The sequence below is a fragment of the Gossypium hirsutum genome, chromosome A04, assembly GCF_007990345.1.
Source record: "Gossypium hirsutum isolate 1008001.06 chromosome A04, Gossypium_hirsutum_v2.1, whole genome shotgun sequence".
Lineage (NCBI taxonomy): Eukaryota > Viridiplantae > Streptophyta > Magnoliopsida > Malvales > Malvaceae > Gossypium > Gossypium hirsutum.
In genome coordinates, this window is record NC_053427.1 from 13,793,277 (window position 1) to 13,801,846 (window position 8,570).

The window sequence follows — 8,570 nt, forward strand, 5'->3', positions numbered from 1 at the left end:
GTTGATTTGAAAAAGTATTGATCTCGTTCTGCCGTAGATTCGGTTTGTCAGGTGTTCTCGGTTTATGCGCCCGCCATTCATCTAGCTCATCGATTTGTAGCCTTTGATCTTCATGAATAGGTCATCTATTATTGCTTGAGAATGGCTCATGTACTTTCTTTAGAATCATTTCCTGCAAAGAAGGTTGCACCATATTATCAGTTTTAGTAGAATGGTTTAGACGATCACCTTCAATTTCCAATGTGTTGCCGGAATTGCGAGCTTGAAGAGAGATTGTTTCATCTCCCACATGGAGTGTGAGTTCACCTGTGCCAACATCAATAATTGTTTTAGTAGTTGCTAAAAAAAGCCTTCCTGGAATTAAAGGAGTGTTGTTATCCTCCTCTATGTCTAGAACAATGAAGTCAACGGGAAATATAAATTTATCAATTTTAACTAGCACATCTTCAATAATGCCCCTAGGGAATCTTATAGTTTTATTTGCTAATTGAATACTCATCCTAGTCTGTTTGGGTTTCCCGAGACCTAGTTGCTTAAACATTTTGTAAGGCATGACGTTAATACTAGCCCCTAAATCAGCTAATGCATTATTAACATCTAAACTACCAATTAAGTAAGGAATTGTAAAACTCTCTGGATCTTTTAATTTGTTCGATAGCTTATTTTGCAGAATAGCTGAGCACACTGCGTTTAGCTCCACATGCGACGCCTCGTCCAACTTCCACTTATTTGCTAAAAGCTCCTTTAAAAATTTCATTGCGTTCGGCATCTGCGATAGCGCTTCAATAAACAGTAAGTTAATGTGTAATTTTTTTTAAGAGTTTAAGGAATTTACCAAATTGTTCATCTGAGCGGTCTTTCCTTGTCATGTTGGGTACGACACACGAGGTTTATATTTGACATTCACTGATTTGTTTTTATTATGACCTACCTCACCTTGACCTTTGCTTACCACAGTTTCTTGCCTCGGTTCTGGTTCAGGCTCAACGATTCCTTCGTCATCTTGAATATTAATTGCGTTGAGCTGTTCCCTTGGGTTGGGTTCAATATTACTTGGCAAGCTACCTTGTGGTCGTTCGGAGATTAGTTTGGAAAGCTGGCCTATCTGAGTTTCGAGCCCTTGGATCAACACTTGTTGATTTTTAAGTGCTGTCTCGATGTTCTAAAAATGGGTTTTTGACACCGATATAAACTTTGAGAGCATCTCTTCAAGGTTTGACTTCTTTTCCTGTTGATAGGGTGGTTGTTGAAAACCCGGAGGATGTTGTGGTCTTTGATTTCCTTAACTGCCCCACGAGAAATTAGGGTGGTTCCTCCAACCTGCATTATAAGTGTTACTATATGGGTTTTTTTGGGATCGAGAGTTATTGTTACCCATATATTAGACTTTTTCCTCCTCGATGCTAGGGTTGAAGGGTTGATACTCTGTGCATGCTCCTCCTCCATTCGTCTCGCACCTCATTACTGGATGTACCTGAGTAGAACCAAGTAAACCATCAATCTTTTTATTTAGAAGTTCTACCTGATTTGACAGTATAGTAACCGAATCGATGTTATAAATGCCTATTGTTTTAGTTGGCTTAGTCCTCATGACTTGCCACTGATAGTTATTCAGTGACATCTCCTCTATAAACTCATAGGCATATTCAGGTGTTTTATTATTGATGGTTCCGCCAGTAGCTACGTCAACCATTTGTCGAGTCGAAGGATTCAGGCCATTATGGAATGTTTGAACCTGAAGCCAAAGCGGTAACCCATGGTGAGGGCACCTTCACAAAAGGTCATTGTATCTCTTCCATGTATCATAAAGAGTTTCTAAGTCTATTTGCACAAACGAAGAGATATCATTACGTAATTTAGCCGTTTTAGCTGGCGGAAAATATTTTAATAGAAATTTTTTAGTCATTTGTTCCCAAGTAGTGATTGACCCTCATGGTAATGAGTTCAACCACTGTTTAGCCTTGTTTCTCAATGAAAAAGGGAATAACCGACTATGAATGGCATCATCAGAAACACCATTAATTTTAAATGTATCGCATAGTTCCAAGAAGTTTGCTAAGTGAGCGTTAGGATCCTCATCCTGCAAACCATCAAACTGAACAAATTGTTGTATCATTTGAATAGTGTTAGGTTTTAGTTCAAAATTATTTGCAGCTACAGCAGGTCTAACTATGCTTGATTCAGTTCCTGTTAAAGAAGGTTTAGCATAATCATACATAGTACGTGGAGTAGGATTTTGATTAACCGCAATTGCAGGAGGTAGCTGATTGTCTTGGTTTTTAGCCATCTCCTCGGTTGGGGGTTGAGTATCATCCTCTTACTCGTTCTCTGTGTATCTTAAGCTTCGCCTTATTTCTTTTTGATGTCTGCGAACTGTGCGATCAATTTCTTCGTCAAAAAGTAGTGGTCCTGACAGGTTTCTTCTAGTCATAAACTATAAAAACCTTCCAAGAGAAAGAAAAAGTAAATTAATAAATAATAATAAAAAATAAAAATTAAATTGCAAGAAAAATAAATGGCTAAAGTAATAAAAATTGAGCGTTCGTAACATCTTAGTTCCCCGGCAACGGCGCCAAAAACTTGATCGCGTGATTTCGTGATAGGTTTTAAATATTTATAATTAATCGTTCCTGAAACTAACTATTATCGCGATGTAGGCAAGTGTACCTATCGAACAGTAGTATAGCTTTAGCAAGACCAGATTGTCAAACCCAAAGGAACTAAAAGTACTAGTAGTGACTGTCTTTTTATTATCTAGCCTAATAATAAAGAGGTTTTTGTTTTAACTAACTAATTATCTAAACTAAGAATTCACAGAGAATAGAATTGGGGAATTGCTTTTGGGAGAATCAATTGAATTAAGACAATACCTAAGGAAAAATCCACCTAGACTATACTTGTTATTCTGGCTCCGAATCAGATGATTTATTCATTTAACTTCTTCCGTAGAGATCCCTAAGTTATGTTATTATCCCTATTCAAGAATAATAACGTCTAATCCCTAGATTGAATAATTGAGACCTTTCTCTAATTAACACCCTAGGGTTGCATTAACTCGATCTATGGATCCCCTTATTAGGTTTTACCCTAATTTGACAAAATCTTGTCACCCTATGTCTAGGCGCTCAAATAACTCCGCTTAATTATGACAAATGTACTCTTAGACAGGGTCCATTCCTCCTCTGAATAAGAGCTTATCTTGAATCAGTATCCTGGGATATCAAAACAAGAATTAAGAACAAGTTAAATATTTATCATACAATTCAGAAAATAATAACAAGATTCATCTTAGGTTTCATTCCCCTTAGGTATTTAGGGGTTTAGTTCATAACTAAATAAGAAAACATCTAAGAATAATAAATAATACAAAACATAAAGAAAACCCAAAACTCCTGAAGGGGAAATTGAGGAGAGATATTCAGTCTTGATTGGTGAATCCGGCTTCTGAGATGGATCAATCGGCTTCCTTGGAGTAATTCCTTAGTCCCTCTTCTATGTGTCCTTTTTCTTCCTCCTCTAGGGTGTATTTATAGGCTTAGGAATGCCTAGGAGCCCTCAAAATTAGCCTTTTCTGAATTGGACTCAACTTGGGCTCTGCAGGGACATGCCCGTGTGAATCGTGCTTCGAATCTGCCAAACTGACACGGCCGTGTGGTCTGCCCGTGTGAGGAGGTCCAGGCCGTGTTGATTTCGTACTTGGGCCCATTTTATCCGTTTTTGGCCCGTTTCTCGTTCCTTTCGCTCTCCTATGCTCTCCTAAGTATAAAACATGAAATTAAGGCATTAGGAGAATCAAATTCACCAATTCTAATGGGAAATCATCCATAAAATATGTTAAACATGGGGTAAAAATATGTATAAATTACGGTTTATCAGGCATACATTATTGAGATGATTGGAGGTTATCTGATGCCGGACTTGTCACGAAACTGCGTACATTTGAGATGGCTGCTGAAACTCATTAATTTTAGAGCAACAGGTGAATTAAGTTGGGGGTCTGCCATGTTAGCAACATTGTACCGGGAGATGTGCAGGGCGACACAACCGAATAAAGCCAAAATCGGAGGATGCCTATCACTACTGCAATCATGGGCACGGTTTCACTTTCTATTTTTACTTCCTCGAGTGAACCACCCATATACATTCCTAATAATAACGAGGTAAATTTTATATTAGATTTTACAATTATTATGTAGATTTAAAATATAGTTGTATGCTAAAAAATTATTTAATTAGGTGGAACCATTCAGCAAGTTATGTTGGAATACCCACATCTCTTGAAGATATATGGCTTTTATTAGACCAACGGTCGAAAGCACAAGTTAGTATTAAATAAAATATATATACATAATAAAATAGTCGTTTCGTATTTAGTATTTAGTATTTAGTATTACCTATATAACTAATATTTTTATCATGTTCATATAGTTTTAATAGACACCATACAAGGATCCGACAATTCGGACACTAATTCCGGATGAATTTTTTCAAAATCTGAACATTTGGCATGTGAAGGTCCCATTGGTAAACTATGCTATCATGGAGATGCACCAGTCAAATCGGGTATGGCGGCAATTTGGATTCTAACAACCGAATCCCATGGAACCTGAGGTGCTCGATGATGAGCACAAACTCAACTAACGTCTATTGAATACGGATTGGCCGAGACATTAGTTAGAATATATCAAAATGTGAGAAAAACGGTATGACTATATATCTACTCGAGAACTGATCATTGTTCCTGAGTTAGCATGCGTGCCAGAATACATGCCATGGTTTAGGATCTATGGCAAGCCATATTTACTGTCGGAAGAGGAGAGGTGACGACAAATTTGTGTGCAAAGGGAACGACGGAGCCCTTTAAATTCAAGAAGAAGGGATGATAATGTGGGCCCATTAGCAGTGCCCACACAATCACCGGGCCCATCAACAGCGCCCACACAGCCACCTGGCCCAACACTTCAACCGACGACACCCATATCATATCCTTTTCAGATTATGCTAGATGCATATCCTAGCCCTTATATGTATCCTAACCCTTTTATGTTTCCTTTTCCTAGTCTTATAGTAGGTTGAAATGCATGGTCCGATTCATCTCCGTTCCCAATTACTTTGAGTCAACCGCCGATCAATAGGCCACCGTCGCATGAGGGACCACACGAGGCGCCGTCGAGGAGCTCTTTTTTTTACCATTCCCCATCGCCTTATGGGATTCAAACACCTCTACCATGGGTGATACAAACACCTCCGCATTCATTATTCTATCAAGGTGGGTCATCCTCCCAACATCCACAACCAGATCTCCCACCGAAAGAACCAAAATCCCTACCGAAGCAACTACAACCTTCGTCAGAAGCTGAACCAAAGAGGAATCCAGCGCGTAACCGTCGACGACCCCCATATGGCATTGATTTCGACCGACACCAACATTGACTTTTTAAATATATTTGTAGAAACTTATTTTATATGGTTTCATATAATAAAATAAAAATTGTTTTTATTATTTTAATTGTACTTTACTTTTTTTACTTTATTAAAATAAATGTTCTTTTAAATTAAGAAATATTTTTTATTATTTTTATATTTAATTTTTATATAGTTTGAATTAATAAAATAAAAGTTGTTTTTAATATTTTAATTGTACTTTACTTTTTTTAGTTTTATTAAAATAAATTTTCTTTTAAATTAAGAAATATTTTTTATTTTTTTGTATTTAATTTTTATATAGTTTGAATTGAAAAATAAAAGTTGTTTTTAATATTTTAATTGTACTTTATTTTTTTAATTTTATTAAAATAAATGTTATTTTAAATTAGCCAATATTTTTATTATTTTTATATTTGTTTTTTATATAGTTTTAAATAATAAAATAAAAGTTGTTTTTAATATTTTAATTGTACTTACTTTTTTTAATTTTAATACAATAAATGTTCTTTTAAATTAGCTAATAATTTTTATTAAAATAAGTGTTATTTTGGCTACGACAATATTTTTAATAAAATATAAATAATGCAACATAATTTTATTACAACAACTATCAGCTATTCCGATTTGGACATGATCGAGTTATATGGCCTGGGTTCTTACACCATCTACATAACCTCTGTTGGTTCGTTGTTTCTTGGATATCCATATTGTTACATATTCTAGTCGAGTAAGGTCGACCCTTTGGTTTGCGTAGCAATTCTCTATCCGGTAACAGCTTAAACGAAGCAAGCGATACAGACGGCCACTTACGTTCATCTGGGATCAGTGGGAATACGTGTCTCCACACATTGTACATGTATTTTATTTTGTACACTTGGTTGACATACGTCATGGGATCTAGACGGAGATTCTGACAAGCTGCAATTGCATGAGCGCATGGATAACGTAGTGCGTCAAACACCCCACAGTCGCATGTCCTATTTCTCAAGTATACACAATATTTCCCGCCAATAATACCTTAGTTCGGTCTGTCAAAATCTGTCACATGAAACCATAGGTTGTCGCGATTGTGACACACTATGTGCATAGTGTTGGCTCGTGCCTTCACCTTGTTAATCTCTCGCAATACCTTCACGTACCATAAATGGCCTCTCTGCATTTGGCCTTTATAACTCGCTGCTCGTTCTGGAAATAGTGCCGCTAAACGAAAATATGTCTCTCACACAATGGCTGTTATCAGCAAATGATGCGTTCCTTTTAGAATAGAATTTATGCATTCAGCCAGGTTTGAGGTCATATGACCATATCGTAAGCCACCGTCGTATGCTTGTGTCCACTGTTCGAAAGGTGATGATGAAAATTATATTAATAGAGATTAAATACCTATGTTGGTCACTTGTCATCATTCAGTTGTAGATGGATATTGCCCATAGTAGTTGGATGCAACGTGCCTTAGGCAATACCGATGGTGTGTGCAATGCCATTGGCTTCCTTGTCGCTCAATTGCGGCTAATATTCCAGTGCCCCAATCCGATATAACACATATATCAGGTTGGGGGCAGACATTCCTCTTTAACCTAGAAATAAAGAAATCCCAGTTATCAGCTGACTCCCTTAGTGTTATTGCAAACGCAATTGGAATGATTCTCCCACTGCCATCCTATGCCACAGCTAGCAATAGCCGATGGGTATATCTACCATACATAAAGGTAGCGCCAATTTGTACCAATGACTTGCAGTATATAAATGCGTCCCAACATTACTTAAAGCTCTAGAATAGACGTTTGAACACTTGGCATCCACTGAGCAATCAGTTGTTGTAGTACACAGGTGCCGTTTCAAGGTCTCTTATGCAACCTAGGACATATCTCTCCAGCACCTGACACCACTGCCACACTTCATTATATGAAGCTTCCCACCTACCATGCATCTTTTCCAACGCCTTCTGCTTAGCTATCCAAACCTTGCGGTAAGAGGGCGTGTACTTCAATTTGCTATGAATATTGGCAATTAAGACCGGCACTGAAGTCTTCGGATCCGCCTTCACCGTCGGCAATATTAAGCTAGCTAACATATCTGAATCCATCTTGGGATGATCTTGTGAAACACGTGTCAACGAAGTATGTTAAATAATGCAACGTTACGTAATAACAGTATTATTCAAAAACACTAAACACTTAGTGATACTTTACCACCAACACATGTATGTGGACCTTTGTACTTTTTTATCTCCCACAAGCCTGTCCTTTTCCTCAATGAGACCATGATTTTCCATGAACATGTACTGTCTTGCACTGCACACTTGGCCTCAAACTTATCAGATTTGGATTTAACCACGTTGTAGTTAACCCCATTCATGATGTTATGTTATTTTAATGCACCAAGAAAACTATCCTTATTGGAAAACTCACTACCAACTTCCATTTCACCCGAAACCAATGATGAACTTGTACGGTCACGCCTTCTGTGTGGTCGATATGGAAACTCCAATGCATCATCTTGATATAGATCGACATTATGCATGTGGGCTAAAGGTGAGTACATCTTGATCTTCATCGTCCTCATCTGAACCCCCTTCAACATCTTCAGGTATGGTTGGAACAGGCTCCAGTTCAGAAAATAATCCAACTTCTGCACCATCAGGGCTGGGCTCTTAAGGTGGATCCATATCGGACTCATCATCCGACCCACCATCATCTACAGTGAATGAGGTCCCCTCGTTAGTGGATGTCGTAGGGAGTACATCATCCCTTCTTCTGGATGTTTCATAACGTCCCCAATCCGATGTGGATTGCCAACCAATAGAAGTTGATGTCATTCTCCAGTACGTATTTTCAGTATCAAACATTGACCTACTGAGGTGCATGTCCCATCCACCAACGGAGTGTCATGCAGGGGTTGTGTATTCCATACCGCTACCGAACACGGGCGCTTCCGTGTTTTGCCACCCACTAACGGAGTGTCGGGCAGAGGTCGTGTATTCCTCTCAAACAACATTAGATGTTGAAGTCGCAAATGCATCATTTGGCAATGAAAATTGTACATATAACTCAAGATAGAGTGATCCACTAGCAAGATGAGTCTGCACCATTGCCTTCAAGCTACGAGGACCTTTGATGTCGAATGAGTCATAACTCAAGGGA